The 16,633-nt window shown below is 49.0% G+C and overlaps 1 protein-coding gene across 1 annotated transcript in view; it reads right to left on the reverse strand.

Moving 5' to 3' along the window:
* The window catches only part of LOC146816660 (adhesion G protein-coupled receptor F3-like), a 249,865-nt gene that overhangs the window by 44,679 nt on the left and 188,553 nt on the right, over positions 1 to 16,633 (reverse strand). The gene's annotated exons all lie outside the window — the stretch shown is intronic.

Here is a 16,633-nt window from a genome sequence, read left to right on the forward strand (position 1 = left end):
CAACTTAAGCCTGCGTTACTTATTTCAACGAGCCAAAACAAAAACTTTAAATGCTTATTGTGGATTCCGCACATCACCAATCCAACAGCGTGACATTAGAATCAACTTAAACGCTGTCAGCAATGCAATGAGTCGTACCCCAAACACAATCAGGCAAAAACTACACGCTAGCACCCCTTCAACACAGAGGAAAACACATTTGAACCATGTACAGCAAAAGTTCTACCAAGACCTCCTGAGGGACTAAATGTCACAAGCGATTTGGAAGGCAGGTGGCAATAATCCACCCCATGGAAAACCACCTCATGCTAAACTCAATTTCCAACACAACCTGACTTCTTATATTGGGCACCACAGACACAAATGTCTGGAAGTAAAAGTGCTACCAGTTTAAGCATCTGATTGACCTGTGGTACACAAATCTTATAACTCAACATATCTCAAAATTCTATCCAGACCCAGATACTGATCTTACGTCAATATTCCTTAAATTGAGGTCAATCTCTTTGAAGCTCATCAGGATGATAAACGTTTTCTTTAAAAAAAATTATATATTTTTATTACATTGATTTAGAAAACAGTAGCATTTTCACACAGCTACATGTCAGTCCTTTACAGTGCAATGTATCTATCAGTGCTCTGAGGGAATTTCGTGTACCTCACATGTCAAAATAAGGCAAAGTGCACACAGTAAACCTCTGTTCTAGTCACCCCAATGTGTGAGCAGCACTAGTGTCTGGGGGATGTGCCTTTCCCATAACAGTCAGCTTTACTCGAAAGCTACTTCTCCACAAGATAAGAATACAGAGTGTATTACAAGTGAATCAACCAGCGTGGGGGTAGGGCTTCATCTTTGTTGTTTAAGTTGCTGTGGGAATACGATGGGCAAAGTCTACATTAGGTCTAGTAGACACTTTGGGATCAAGGAATACATATGTTATGTTATGTTAAAATGTTATGTTATGTTAAAATGGGACTTTTATAGCGCAACGGCTACTCCAAAGGAGTATCCCGGCGCTTTGTACTCCAGACCTAAAGAAAGAACTGGAAAACATAACAGTAAAAAGACAGGAGCCTAAAAGAGAAAGCGGACTAACCAGAGAACAGCCAAGTTTTTAAGTCCTTCCTGAAGGCAAGCAAGTCCGAGGTAGTCCTCAAGGACACCGGTAGAGAGTTCCATAGCTGGGGGGCAAGGAATCTAAAGGACCGGCCGCCTAAACGAGCCCTTTTGATACGTGGTACCCAAGCCAAAGATAATGTTTCCGACCTGAGGGATCGTGTAGGTCGGTAGAAGTCCAGCCTCTTCTGGAGATATTTTGCACCATTACCATGCAGGGCCTTATGGGCTAGGGTCATGGCCTTGAACAGTATCCTCTTCCGTACAGGAAGCCAATGGAGGGATAGAAGAAGATTAGAGGCACTAGTGCGACGATGCAGACCAAAGATCGCTCGCGCAGCAGCGTTCTGGGTCACCTGCAGACGCTGAAGGAGATATTCTGGCAGACCCAGATATAGAACATTAGCATAGTCCAATCTGGATCCTATAAGTGCCTGGACAGTTATCCTCCGATGTTCCTCAGATAGAAGGGGAAGGAACTTACGCAACATTCTGAGGATCCCGAAACATGTTCCCTTAAGAGTAGAAACCTGGGATTTGAGCGAAAGCTCATTGTCAATTTTTACTCCCAGGTTCTTAGCCCACTTAGATGACTGAGTTGGAGGGAACATGTCAGCCGGCCACCACCCATGCCAATCTGGTTCCGATGGGCATCCGAAGAATAGTATTTCGGATTTATCCGAGTTGCACTTGAGGCTGTGGAGTTGGAACCAATTAAAAACAGCCCCAAGGCACTCACGGATCCTTACTCCATCGAACTCTTCGCTCTTACGGCAGGTAAACAGAAGCTGGGTGTCGTCAGCATAAGAGACGATCCGGGCCCCATAGGACACTGCCAATGTCGCCAGAGGGGTCATAAGGATGTTAAATAGAGTGGGGCTCAATACAGAGCCCTGGGGCACTCCGACTCCCAATGGCGGCATTTCGGCAGATCCAGGTGGGACCCAGACCATCTGCCGGCGGTTGGCTAGAAAGGAGCGAAACCAGTTGAGCACGGTCCCCCCCAGACCGATGTCATGTAGTCTAGTGAGGAGATCCTCATGGGGGACGGTGTCAAACGCCGCCGACAGGTCTAGCATAACTAGCATCACCCTGCCTCCAGTATCCAGCACCTCCTTCACGATCTCAGAAACTTCCAGGATCGCCGTCTCGGTGCTCAAGTTGGAGCGGAAACCCGATTGGGATTCATGAAGTAACTCGTTTGACTCCAGGAAGTTAGAAAGCACGCTATGAACGTGTTTCTCCAGGATCTTGGTAAGTGCTGGGAGGAGCGAGATTGGCCTATAATTAGAGGGCACTTCTGGGTCAAGATTAGGCTTTTTAATAAGAGGGATGACCATGGCCTGTTTCCAGGACTGGGGCAGAAATCCCTGACTCAGGGAAAGGTTAAGAATGGGATTAGCTAAGGGGTTAACGGTATCTGCCATTCTCGCTAAGAATTTTGCTGGACAGGGATCTAGCGGTGAGCCCGATTTAATGTCTAATGTGATTAGAAAGAATTGTAAGAACAAGTAACACAAAGTGATAAACGGTAAAAACCACACAAGGGAAAGCGGTGATGCGAAAATGAGGGAGAAAAGAAGGCAAATTGAAAGAGTGGGAATACAGAGGTACGAAAACACTATGGGGAATATTCTCAAAGATCTATCATCGCGTTATCGGCACATTAGGGCAGCCAAAGTCGCGATAAATTCATCGTCCCATATTTTGTTGCAAACAGTCGATACTACCAGTTTACCTGCGATAGCAGCCGCAAAAACCACAGAACTGCCGCCGGTCTGAGGAGTGCCGGTGATACGAGACCAGCAAACGCAATGGCAGGCAATTCCGGGCACATGCACAACCCCTGTCACGTGGAACTGTACTGTGCACGAATGCTGCATCTGTTGGGATCACTGCCAATGGCAGTTTTGCGAATCAGTTACAGAGTTTCCGGCTTGCGTACATCACATGCGTCCAGCCCTGGTTCTACTGTCGATCATGCACATTCGAGTGGCCCATGGAGGTCTGCCTATCCAACACAACGGTAGCGGAACTGTATTATGACTTGTGTGTGCGCCCTCTGTTGGCACACGAAAAGAAGTGCAACCGGGATAGCTGTGCATGGGACACCCTGATCTGTGGCGTATGTGCTGACAGTGGTGGATGGGAGATTGCACAAGTCATCGTGTGCAGTGATCACATGGAGGCGCTCCCCTATTGGGCTGTGTTGCAGACTGGTGCAACTGCGTGGTCGGAGCACATCTGTCCGGACCAGTTAATGGATTGGCTCTCCCTCGTGTTCCTTGAATTCGAGAACGACGTACTTCTGGAACTGATTGCCTATGAAGCAGTTCATGGACGAGTAACTACCTTCCTGCAGCCACAAATGATTGACACCCAGAGCACAGGTCCCAACACTGTGTTGCATCGTGGCGGAATGGTCCCATAAGCCAGAACAACGGTGAACATGTCTGCATTCGCTCAGACTCAGAATGCATATGCGTGCACCTACGCGTGTTGTCACACACCTGTGCAAGGTGATGCAGCCCCATGGGCGGAGCTGCACAGCGTCGTTAGGCAACGTTCCTAAATCTGACACACTGCTGGAGGGAGACTCCACACATGGCAATGTAGCACGACGTGTGACCTTGTTGGTCCCTGCCACCTGCTCACGGTCAGCATAGCACACAGTCGGCGCAGTCCGGTGGTACAGCTCCATGCAGATCCCATGGGCTGTGAGTCGTGTTTCCTGACACGGGGCTATGAGCAGATGCCAAACATCACATGACTCGACCAGCAAGGCAAGGTGGGCTGTGACCGTTGCCAACCATAAGGATATGTGTTCATTTTTGCCTTACCATTTCTTGCACCTCGAAATGTTCCCATTCTGCCTGTAAGTGTCTTAGCATTTGTCTGCCTGTTGTGGCACATTACTTGCCCGTACTGACACGCACATGCTAAAAAAGTCTACGCAACTTCAACAGTGTACATCTGTGATGAGTGTTGATTAGTATGACAAATCGTGTGCCTCAATGAGCATTGTCCGTACACAGGGAGGGACAGATTGCTGCATGTACATTGGTGGTGAATCCCTATTGGCAGCTCCACCTCTGTGAGCCAGACATTGTGTTTGGGATAGTTGCTGAAAGACCTGTGCTCTTACGTGTCTTCAGCAGTGCGAGTATGGTGTCCAACTTCTTGCCATGTGGATCAATATGATCCATTAAAGCAGACTGATGTGTGTGAGTACGCCATGCGAAGAGGTGTTCTGTATCCACATGCCATGTGGGACACTACTTCAGACGGGCTACCGATTCTGATATTTACAAACACAGCCCCATATAATACATGGACGTGGGGCTACATTGGGGGAAGCGAGATTGTTGTTCATGTGCAATAAGGCCACAGCTAGTTCACACCTTCACGTTCATCTAATTGGCCATGAGGGTCAGGGTCAAACATGCGCATTGATGACATTTACCAGGGTGTACTTGTTTGTGCAATCAATGTCCCTACATTCATCCATTCTTGTACACGTGAGTGAACATAGACATGACACATCTGTGTGATTTGGAATGTTTTATTCACATTCTGGGGGGGTGTCGGAGCGGGAGGGGTACATGGCCAGTTCAAGCCCACATTACGTGTTGCCCAGGAGTGGGACAACCAGAGTCTTTGGGGGAATGCAAAGTTAATCTGAAGAGGGAAAGTTCAGTCCTCAGCCGGATTGCTGTGTCATTGGTACAAGAGCAGATATGGCAGTCCATGTCGGGGTCCAGGTGAATGTCGCAGAGTGTTCTAGGGGACAGTGAGAGGTGTTGTTCCAGGTCATGATGCATAGGGGTGAACCAGGTAGGGACAGGCCATGTGGCGGCTGCGGATGCTACTGCCTCCCTCCTCACACAGTCATTACCCTCCACATCTTACTCCTCTGAGATGTCTTCTGTGTCCGGTGTGTCAGGTGTGTGTGGTGGTGTTATGGCTGCATCACTGTGGAGCACTGACACATCAGGGTGCGAAGGTGATAGGGCTGCATCACTGTGTGCAAATGACACATCAGGGGGCGGAGGTGTGTGTGTCGAAGTTCCAGCAGCAGTGATCTGGGACAGGCTCTGTGGCAGCAATGGCAAAATGGGGATCTGCAAGGCCTGGAAGATCCCAGCTACATCTCGCTGGTGTTCAGCTGTGGCAGCCCTACTTCCAGCCTGCATCCGCTCCATAGTCTCCATTGTCCTCTGCATCTGTGCCAACTCAGTGCTGTCATCGCTGGAGCCTGTCTGACTAGACAGTTCTTGTATCTGAGTAATGGCCCCGGCGAGGTCAGCCAAGGATTGTTGGTGAGCATGGTGTGGGCAGTGGGTGTCTGTTAAGCACTGTAAGTGGTCTCTGATGGGTCTCAGACACCAACGTATGGCATCGAGTTTGGCTGCCACAAGGTCAAAACCCACCCTCAGCTGATCAGCCCTCTCCTCCCGGCACGCAAACACATGGCGTTGGAATTCCATATGTTGGTCGTGGGGGTCCTGTGAGCCAGCCTTGGAGGTGTGTGCTTCCTGCTGTGTGGTCTGTGCAGGGGATGGGGTCAGCATGATGCAGCTGGGCTGCCCTGCTCCAGGGGATGGGGTTCGGAGGCTGTCCACGAGCCGTTGGAGGGTATCTGGGCAAACGTGCAGGGTGTCCTCTTCATCATCACTGTAGAGATGTGTGGTCTGCTCTGTAGAAGGTGTTGATTGTCCCTCTGCAATGTAACGGGGAGATGCAGGTTAACAGTGTGTTCACGCATTATAGATGTTTACATACAGACTGCATGACAATGTACATTGTGAATGTTTTAGAGGAGCTGGCTATTTGATGGGAGACAGTGACATTTCGACTAGATGACGGATGTGAGGTTGTACTCGTACATTATCATCTCACAGTGTCATGCAATGCCAGATGTGATTGGAAAGTTTCTACGCATGAGCGGCACCAGTTGTGTCCTCTATCCTGTGGTGTAGGTATTGCAACTTTGCACCACATTGTCGTCAATGTTGATGTGCTGTGATTGCTATGTGTGTGTGCTGCATTGTTGGCGAGTTGGCCCTGCAGCTTTGATTTGGCAACCCCTTGTCCCTTTGAGTCAGTGTGCCTTTGATTTGTGTGCTTTTCGGGGGCTGGGATGTTTGTGACTTGGGTCATTGGTACTCTTAGACATATTTTGTACTCTTGTGCATTGTTTGTCTGCAGATGTGTTTTTGACATCACAGGTTGTAGGCGCACGTGGATGTATCAGAGTGTGACCTACTCCTTTACGGATGTGACCCACACTCAGCCACCTCAAAGATGTCTTGTGCACCATGTCATGTATTGTGACTACAGCCATGCTATCTGCCATGCAGTGTCACTTGCATAGTCCGTGTGGCTCACAAAGCCGCAGCTTTTCTGGATTCAGCACATGTGCAGGGGTAGGTTGTGGCACTGGTGATATGGAGTGGGGCCCATTTGTGCATATTGTGAATGGTGTTTCTATGTGTGCTGCAGTGTGCCAAGGGTATCAGGGACATGTTCCACACTCATTGTGGGTGTGCAGTGTGCTGCACATGATTGTGCATGTGTGCCATTGTGCCCATCTCCCCCCATCCCTGCAGTCGCTGGTCGTTACACACCCTGTTGCTGTTGGGTCAAGTCATATAGAGCTGTGTCTAGACCACCAACTTCTGCCTCTGTCTCCACACTGATGACTGTGGCCACCATTTCCTCCAGCTCACCCAGCTCCTCCTGTGGCGCAGAAGTCCCACCTCCAGTCGCCTTTGCTGCCTTTCTGTTGGCAGCGAGTTTCTCCTTGGTTTGGTTGTGCACTTCATGCGAGCGCCTCTTGACCTCCTCCATTGACCTCCTCGATACTCCGACTCCATTCACGTTGGTGACGATGGACTGCCATATTTCCGTTTGTGTTGCCAATGACGCAGTGGAGGTGACGAACCGTTGTTGGTAGTGTTCTATCACCTCTGTGATGATGATCCGGTCTTCCTGCGGACTGAATCCCGTCTTCCTCTTCTCCTTGCTCTTCCCCGACCCCAGGGTTCCTGGCTGGACCTCCGTGGGGCTTGTGGGGTTCGGGTTGTCCTCTGCATTCGGTCCGGGTGCATCCATGTTGCTACACAGTTTGATTTGGTTTTGGTGTGTTTTCTTTGTGGTTTTATAGTGCATTTTACCACATGACAGTTGGGAATTGCAGGCCTGTTGCTGGTTTTCGCTGATTTTTGTAACGCGCTTGGCCTCATTGCAGCTTTTTTTGCATTCGTGTTTAGCATTTTTGTGGCGTCGTGTTGTCTTACCACGGACATTTGACGCGTTATCGTGAGCCTATCGCATGGTACCGCCGGCTTGCGAATACCACGTTACCACGGTGTTATTTTCCCGCACTAGACTGTGATGTGAAGAGTTGCATTAAGCTAAATTTGTGATGGTTATCACTTGTTCTTGAGAATATCCCCCTATTAATTTTTGTAGGAAGCTTACTTTTTATGTAGAGAACCAAAACGAGGTACACTATGTAGAAAGTCCACACTACCCTAATTGGCTTACAGGGCTTAAATTAGTAATCCCAAATGCTCTTTTTTGTGCAAGTGTGGGTGAGCAGTTTAGGTTTATCAGAGGGTAGTGTTTAGCATTTGTTGAACACACAAAGCCAATAAATGAAACACACACTCAAGAAGAAACTCCTACTTCATAAATGGGTAGTACTTTTTGAGTTAACAAATTTTACAGTTGAACAAAAATGTCACAAAAACATTTTTACGAGGTAATGCTTTCCTATGGAGGAAAAAACATATACTGCATACATGTATTTGTAATCGTATTTTGGGGGTCCCCTTTAGAAAGTAAGGTGCTAGTGGGTCAAGGTCACAAAATCCACCAACAGTTCAGGTTTACCTGCCCTGGAGTGGTTATATACGGGTTCGTAGCCTTGTGCTCTACACTGTAGGCAAAAGGATTGGGGATTGGGGGATCTAGAAATACTAGAAACAGGCTATAGAGGGGGACTTGGGGACAGGTCAGGTAGCACCCAACGGGGGGCTCACTTTATGAGAGACCTGGGAGCACAAGAGCACAGTAGGTGTTCGTGTCTCTTGGCCATGGAGCTCAGAGTTTTGCAGTGGGTTTTGGCCGGTTGTTACAATGGGTCAAAGGCGTTTTCAGTCAGAACTGTAGGGGGAGACAAAACAGGACAGCCGGGCCACTCTCAATGCTGGCCTCTGCTATGCTGATATCCCTCATTGGCTGGTCAGTCTCTGCGGTGCGTGAGTTCGGATTGGACTTCAGACAAGCTTTGGTTGCTTCAAGGGGTAGGTATCCCAGGTATTTGTGCCGGGCATCTCCTGGGGGCCCAAGTGTCTACAAACTTGGTGGCAAGCTGGATCTGATCTTTGGGAGCACGTGAACCTCGCCTGGTGGCTACTGCGTCGGTGGACCCGGTGGTCAGCAGTTCAGTGAACCAGACGTTGTTGTCGGTGCCTGCAGGTTGAGGAGAAGTGGTTCCTCCACTTTAAGGGATATTTTGACAGCTTGGCAAAGTACTAGTGGCCCTCTAAGGCGTTTGGAAGATGCACAGCTGCAGGACAAGTAGGGTTGTTACAATTGTCAGGACAGGAGCAGGCAGGCAGGGTTTGACAACAAAGTTCACCGGTAGTCCACAGTTCATGTTTCTTCAACTCTTCTATGTCTTGCTTCTTCTTTTGTCAGGTGAATCTCCATTCCTGGTGTCAGGGCACCGCCTAAATACTGAATTTAGAAGCATTAAAGGGAGGGAAGGGTAGTAGCCAATGGGCTACTGACCCTTAAAATCAGTATACCCCCTATATGACCACTTCCTGTGGGGAGTGGACGTAACCCTGACCCAAAGTTCCTGATACCACCAAAATCAAAATGGTGGAACCCTTCTTTCGTGAAACACATCAGGCAGCCCACCTTCGGGGGGTGGCTATTCTGGTTATGGAACACGCCTACTTGCATATATAATTTGTTCCTGTCCTCATGTCAGATGGGCCTAAGGGCAAGGGGTGACATCTCCCAGGTCTAGGGGCAGCTGGGGTTACATATCAAAGGCGGCAGATGTTTTGAAGCCTGTAGCCTTGGCATGCAGATTCACTAGCCATCCTGCTGCATGAGGTGTAAACACCTCCTACCAGAACAGGCATTATTTCTGACCTCTGAGAGTGCAGGCTCTCACCTCCAAGGGGATCAGAAACTCGTCTGTGGTGGCAGGCTGTACGATACCAGTCAGCCAGCATACTAAGAGGCTGGTAAGTTTGTAGGAGGCCCCTCCGAGGTGCCCTCTGGGGCCATATCTTAATAAACCCACTACTGGTATCAGTATGATTTATTAAGCCAAGGTGTTTGATACCAAACACCCGAGGTTTCAATGAAGTCATCATGTAGCTGGGGAACTTGTAATGCCCAGTGCACAGATCATATACTTAAGATGGCTTCCCTGCTCACTCGTACTATCTAGTAATTGAACTAGACAGCACATGGGCATATCTGCTCATGCAGATATGTCCTCACATGTAATATAATGCATCCTGCCTCCGGGCTATAATTCCTGCTTTAGGGGTGACTTACATATATTGCATGCAGTGTCCATGTGCATGTCACACATGGTGTGTGCCATGTCATGTTTTCACATTTGTTTGTACCATTTCACTCAGCCTGCAATGGCAGTCTGCATAGGTTTGGTGGTGGGCTCCTAGGGGTGGGCCAATCCACACTGCAGCCCTTAGGGACCCTCTTTAGTACCCATGCACTAGGTACCAGAGGTACTATTTACTAGGGACTTACAGGAGTGCTAAAGGTCTGGCCAGTTGGAAAACAATTGAACAGTTGCCTTGTTTTAGGGAAAGAGCACAGACACTGGGGACCTGGTTAGCAGGAACCTAGTGAACGTCTGTCAAATTTGGATCAAATACCAGGCAAAAAGTGGGGATGACCATGTCAAAAAGGGCACTTTCTTACACTGTTGTCTTGGTTTTATGTAAATATGAGCAAAATTGCTAAACATGTGGCATATGCAGGGCCTATCGGCTTGGACTTTATTTTTATTAACCCTGGGCAATGAACTCCACTGAGGAGATTTGTTAAATATAGGTAGCGGAGTCAGCTACTAAACTGCACCCACAAATGCTTTGATTAAGCAACTTTACATGCTAAAAAGCATATAACCAATTCACAAAAGTGAACTTTGAAAAGGAGAAATAGGCAATGAGAGAGGTGATGATTTTGGGGTCCCCCCTAACCTAGGGGAGGACCAAGCAGATGCCTTCAACACAAAGAGCATAACATGCTGAACGATACAGTGGTGGTCCCATCCTCTTAGGACCACCCCAAGCACAGTTATTGGCAAAAATACAATCCCAATCAAAGGCCCTGCAAAGCATTATGGGACTAGATTAGCAGTGAATGTTATAGTATCCAATATCAAAACAATTCTACAAAGAGCTGCAGTTCAACTAGTCGTTACTAGGTGTCCCTCATGAGTCAAATGCAAAAGCATTGAAATTATTACATCAAGCTGCAGTTCAACTAGTCGTTGCTAGGTGTCCCTCAAGACCTGGCTCTTCAGCTAAACAGATCTGCGGACCCCTCCCACCCCTCAGCGCCTTGAGACCCTCATGGGTGAGAAGCGCGCTTACAATTCCCTGACAGATTGATTGATTGGTACGTAGATGCAGAGTTAGGAATATTAAATCTATGAATCCTCCATATAGGCATACGATTAGATATTTTGGCCTTCGATATTTTGTCCACTGTTATATTCTAATATGACGATATTTCTATTTTTGATTTTCAGAAGTGCAATCCTCAAGTTTCACTCTAAGGAAATAAGATTTCAGGTAGATCTGGATGGGGTACACGATGGTTGCATCTTTTGTTACATCCTATTACTGGCTCCATCTTCCTGACTGTATTCCTGTCTGCCAAGAGGATGACATGGAGTGTGTCCAGAGGTATGAGGGGCACTTTCTCCTATTAAGCATTTGGTGACCATGATCAGGGCTCCCGGGGATACGACAAAGTGACCAAAATTGCCCTTATCCCTCTGCCTAGTTGGAAACCTTAGAGAGACAGTCAGTAGTGGCAAGCTGGCCTTGCCCTTTAGTTTTTCAGACGGGGCAGGCAGGTGGTATTTGTGCAGTTGAGGTAGATGAGGCAGCAGGGACTGGCACAGACGGAAGTGCTCCATGGATTAACCAGGCCGTGGCACACAGATTGCTGACCGGAAGGCGGGGTGTGTAGGCTGAGATGAGTTGCCAGTCAAAGTGTTGATGCGCTGGGCCTGCAGTCAAAGTGTTTACTTCCAACTCCCTGAAAAAGAGATTGCCGAACCTACTTCCTGGATTTGATCACATCTGCCCTCAAGAGACCTTCGTGCATTATTGGTCAGTGGGCCTTCGAGGCCTTAAACATGCACACCAGGAGCCTGAGTGGCTCAATTAGGCGGAGTAGAAGCCATGTTTGACTGGCACAAAAGCAGAAACATTGGCAGAAAACAAAAAGAATGCCAGTCAGGAAGAATTGTTTAGGCCCCAGGACTTGGTAAATCAATAAGTCAATGAGAAACGACTCAAAAAATGGAAGTTTGAGATTTTATGGAGGAAGAGAGGTCATATTTGCATTGGGAATATTACATGTAACAAATGTGGTTCACTTAAACCTATGTAACATGTTCTGTCTCTGACTCTACTGTACCTTTCATAGAGAAATGTAATAGAACTTTATCCGTTTTGTTAGCTCCATTGTTTAGAAGATGCTTAATTCATATACCACTTTTTATAGCCGTGCCTCTACTTGGTCTTTACTTTATACTTTTTTTCCCATATATTCATGTCTGTGAGTTGCCACGAGCAGTTTTGTGATGTAATGTAGAATCCTGAATATCTGTTTGGCACTCAAGCGAATGCTTGTGTAAATCAATGCAATATCCCACAGACTCAGTCAAAAAGCACCAGCCCTATAACAAAAAAACTAAAACCAAATATAGGCACAATATTTTCATCCTCTAATTTCCAATAATTTGAACAATCTTACAAATAGAAACCTACAGACAATAAGTCATTAAATGTTATAATCAAGTCAACCAGCAACGTCATAAATACACCACTGACACACCTTTGAGTATTCTACCAAAACATTTGTCCCCATTAACTGAATGGCCTCCCCACCCAGATAAAAAAGTCACCTCCTTTCAAGTGTGTGCACCAAGAAGGCCCAGTGCCTTTTGAGGAGCCCCTTCCTTATAGACTTCATCCCTTTACACATACATAAAATATGAATCCAAATGTCTTCTCATAGTGACACAATTTACAGATCTTAATCTCTCCCATAATCAGCACCTGTGACCCTTGACCCTTATAATATAGTGGGAGGTGTAGATACCAGTCTCTCACAAAGTTTGTTTGTGTTTATTTTTTCCATGACAGAGGATAATCACATTGGCGTTGACTAGGAGGGTTTCATGGAGATGGACTGAGATGTTCATATTTCTTCTGAAGTAGATCCAGATAGGGTCACATGTGTGCCAAGAACTTGCCAGAAGTATTGGTGTCCGCTTATGAGAAGGCAGTGTGTGGTGAGGCAATGAGTCCTTGGCTTCTGTGCTCAGCGCGCAGGAGAAGAGACTCGCTGCTCAGACTGCATCAGCATTTTCACGGTCTGCGGAAGGATTGTGACTTGCACCTAAAAGGTGGTGCTCAGGGTATAGAAGCTTACAGGGAAGAATGATCTCAATTGTGGGTTCTTCTTCTTCAAGCAAAACTCTGCATCTCTGAAGCTATATGTGTGGCTGATATATTTATATATACATATATATATCTATATATATATATATACATATATATACACACACACACACACACACCCCATCATGCAGGCGTGGGTCTAGAGTCGATCACCTGAGGCAGGGAGTGGCCAGGTACCTCCATGTCCTCTGGAGAGACACTTGCATTCATGTACTTTGACTTCTTGGGCTGTTGGGACTTTGATGACGGAGGAGTGATGAACACACTCAGAAACGTGCGGCATGAGACTCGGTTCGCGCAGGCTGTGCGGCTGACCCTTGGACTACCGTTGTGCACTTACCAGTTCCTTTTCGGATTATCCCCCTCTTCCCCTGCTGTCGCTGGGTCAGGACTCACTCCTGTTGTAGCTTGGGTTTTCTACATCGCCCAGCCCTGCCACTCGCGACTTCCTCTTCTGACCTCAGCTGGTTGTCCGATTCTTGGTGTAGACCCTCTGGTTACACTTCCCCGTTTCTTGCTGAGTGCAGTCATGCCCATGGCATTGATGACGTAGCTGCAATGGGGCCTGGACGACAGGTGGCAACGGTCAGCTAGTAGAAGAAGATTCTGGATGGACATTGTAGCCACATGACTGCCTCTTCTGAATCTTGTCTTGCACCTCTGGCATTTGCGGTCAGGAGCAGGGATGCCACTCAACTCCAACTGCCGACACTCGGGCAGGACGGTTTCACTGTGAAGCGATGGGAGCAACACGGTTTGCACTTGCTGCGGCTTAAGTGTGGTTCTCCCTCGGTGTTGTCTCCAGGGCTGTCGGTCTGCCTTGGTGGCTGTCTGGTGTCTTTGGAGGTGCTCTTGGCTTGTGGTGCTACGAGTCCTAGAGCTTCTCCTCTCATTGTCTTTAACGCACCAGTGTTTGTCTAGCTCTTCTGGGTGACAGGATTGCCACTCTTCTTCTGCTTCTTCTCCGGGTGCAGTGACATGAACCGTGTCCACGAAGGCCAACTGGGCCTGTCAAATTCAATGGTCTCCTGACCATGCAGGCAAAACTTCTGTCGCTCTTATCTGCTGCGTGGCGAGCAGCCACTCATCTTGGGTGCTCCTTCTTCCGGCAGCATACTCCGGGTGTTCCCTCTCCAGGGAATGGCTTCCACGGGCAGTGCTCCTTCTTCTGGCAGCTCCTTGACGCGCCTACTCCGGGTGTTCCCGCTCCAGGGAATGGCTTCCACGGGCAGAGGTGAGCTGCAGCTTCTTGATGCTCCTACTCCGGGCTTTCCTCTCCAGAAAATTGCTTCCGCAGGTAGTAGAGAGCTGTGATGGTGGCTGGCCACTTGTGATGTACGACTCTCCTCTCGTCAGCCTTGGGTCACTGACGACTCCTGCTTGAGGCAGTGTGAGGGAGGACACTATGCTGCGTTTGGCCCCTTCCGGGCTCCGTTGCCGCTGTGGAGATGTGGAGGATCTCCCTGCTGTCTCCAGCATTGCTTCTACTTTTTGGAGAGGTCTTTCTCTCCTGGGCATTTGCTCGTGCTGACAAGCTTCTGGGTGTCTGCTTTGCTCCTCTTGGACTTCGCACTCTTGGACCTTCTTTAGGGCGCCCCCTTCTGGATCTTGGCATGCCCATTTCCCTGGCTTGCGGTGACGTCTGTTCACCACTGGGACATGTGTAGCAAAATTCTTGCTTGTGGTGGCACCGGACAGCCACTGTGAATTGCGTGCTCAACACTCGTCTTTCTTGTGTTCACGTATCTCCTCGGGGACTTTTCCTTTTCTTTTCAGGCTAACACTCAGGGAGCCTTTTTTGGGGCAAACAGATCTCTGGCTGCCTCCAGTGGCAGCAGTGCATGCCCGCTCTAGTGGAGTATGTTGAAGCATTCTTACTCCGTCGATGAATGGGGCAGCCTTGCTGAAGTTAAGTGCTGTGCGGTTTCTCACAAGCACTGGAATCTGTTATTCAGTAGGTCATGCTACTGTATTTCTTCTTCCCTTGTTGGGCACTGCCGTCCCTTGTGCTCCTCTGTGTGGGGCATCTTGGGTATTTCTGCTGAGAACTTAGTCTCTCTCCTTCGTTTGGAGCCTTTCAGTTCAATACAGGGGCACTGCAGGCCATAATATTCTCTCCTCATTGCAGTGCAGGTTAGCTTCTGAAATTCTATCTTGTAAAGGGCTGCATACACTGTTCATGCCAGGCAACATAGCATTCATTTGTGTTCATTATTCATTCTGCTGTGGGCAGAGTTGGGGTGGCACTAGTAGTGCTCTGTTCACATTTACCTTTGGCCACGGCAGCCTTCACAGTGCTGCTGGGGGTTCCTTGCATGTTGCTCCCGTTTTTTTTTTTTGGTTACTGGTGCAGTAATGTCCAGTGGCCACTAGGTGGCAGTACCGCACCATTCATAGGCCCGGGCAGCTTTCCTGACGCTGTGGGCCTAGCGAGACATCGAGGAATTTGTTTCCTCACAGTTATACATCACTGGGCGGCACCTCGCAGAAGGACGTCAGGAGTCTCTCGACCGTGAAGCCAAAGGTGTTTCAGAGCAGGTAGTACGGCGCTTCTTTTCCATTAATGGTGCAGTGTTTTTTGTGTGAGTAGCATCACTGTATTGTCAGGGCTGCATACACAAGTTACCGGTGCTGTGTACTGGGCTGCAGCTGGGTCAGATGCGAAGCCTCTCTTAGCGCTTAGGCAGCATGTTTGTGGGCAGGGTTGATCAGGGCCTGTTCAGCCTCCCTGTGCGTCAGGGGAGACACCACCAGCTACCGTGGGTGAACATGCAGGTCTTGATTGGTGGCCATCTTCTGGCTCACGGTCGCTGAGGTGTCAGTATGGGGAGGAACATTATATGATAGTGCTAGAGGAAACAGAGCGGTGCTTTGCAATCTTGGCCCAACCCTCTCTTTATTTTCCCCAAAGCCACGGTTGGCTGTACCCTCTCCTCTGTTGCGGCGGAGATGGATTGCCGCTTTGGGCGGTGCAGTGTATGCTATTCACTATTCACAGCACGGGCCCCGGCAGCTTTCCACGCGGCGGGCCTCGTGCCTTTGGGTTGGTGGTGTTTAATACTGTCTTTTCTGTTCTCGGCGGCAGTCGGGATTTCCAATGTGCAGGATGGATTCAGAGCAGGCAACTTCCTCTGTGGACGCTGGGGCTGCAGCGCGATGGGCACCCTCTTCATTACCACGCGGGCGCCACTGGAAGCAGACGCGGCCTCGCAGAGAGCAGGGCCACACAGCAGGTTGTGTCTCCTCTACGCCGCGACCGAGGCAGAGGGTGCAGGGTGAGTGCCTTTTGCCTGCTTTCTTTTCTTTGCGAGTCTTTTGCAGGGAGGATGTCAGCAGGGGGAAGGCAGCCGACTGGAGCGCTGCTGGTCGGCTCATGCTGGGAGGCCATAGGAGCGCTAGGGCACGCAAATGCTCGTTCCTTTCTGACGCACCTCGTGGTGCTTTTCAAACCCCATGGCGTGCAGGGTCCTGGCTTTCTCGCTGCTCGCTGGGGGCATTGGGACACTCCTTACTTGTGACGGAGTCCTCCTTGATCGAACAGCAGCAGCAGGCTCTTCCGCACGGAGATGGGGCCCGACCCGGGCAGCTGCAGCCTCTGGTCATGCTTTGCCTTGTTGACAGTACTACCGGCTTGGTGCTGGATGGCAGTGCGATTAGTGGTGCATGCCGCAATTTGGAGGCCAGCATTCAATCTTTGTCGGCGTCCGCCGATAGCGCTGCTACCCGTCTTCTTTCAGGGCAAATTACAGTGGCCGTG

This window comes from Triturus cristatus, chromosome 6, assembly GCF_964204655.1.
Source record: "Triturus cristatus chromosome 6, aTriCri1.1, whole genome shotgun sequence".
In the NCBI taxonomy this organism is placed as follows: domain Eukaryota; kingdom Metazoa; phylum Chordata; class Amphibia; order Caudata; family Salamandridae; genus Triturus; species Triturus cristatus.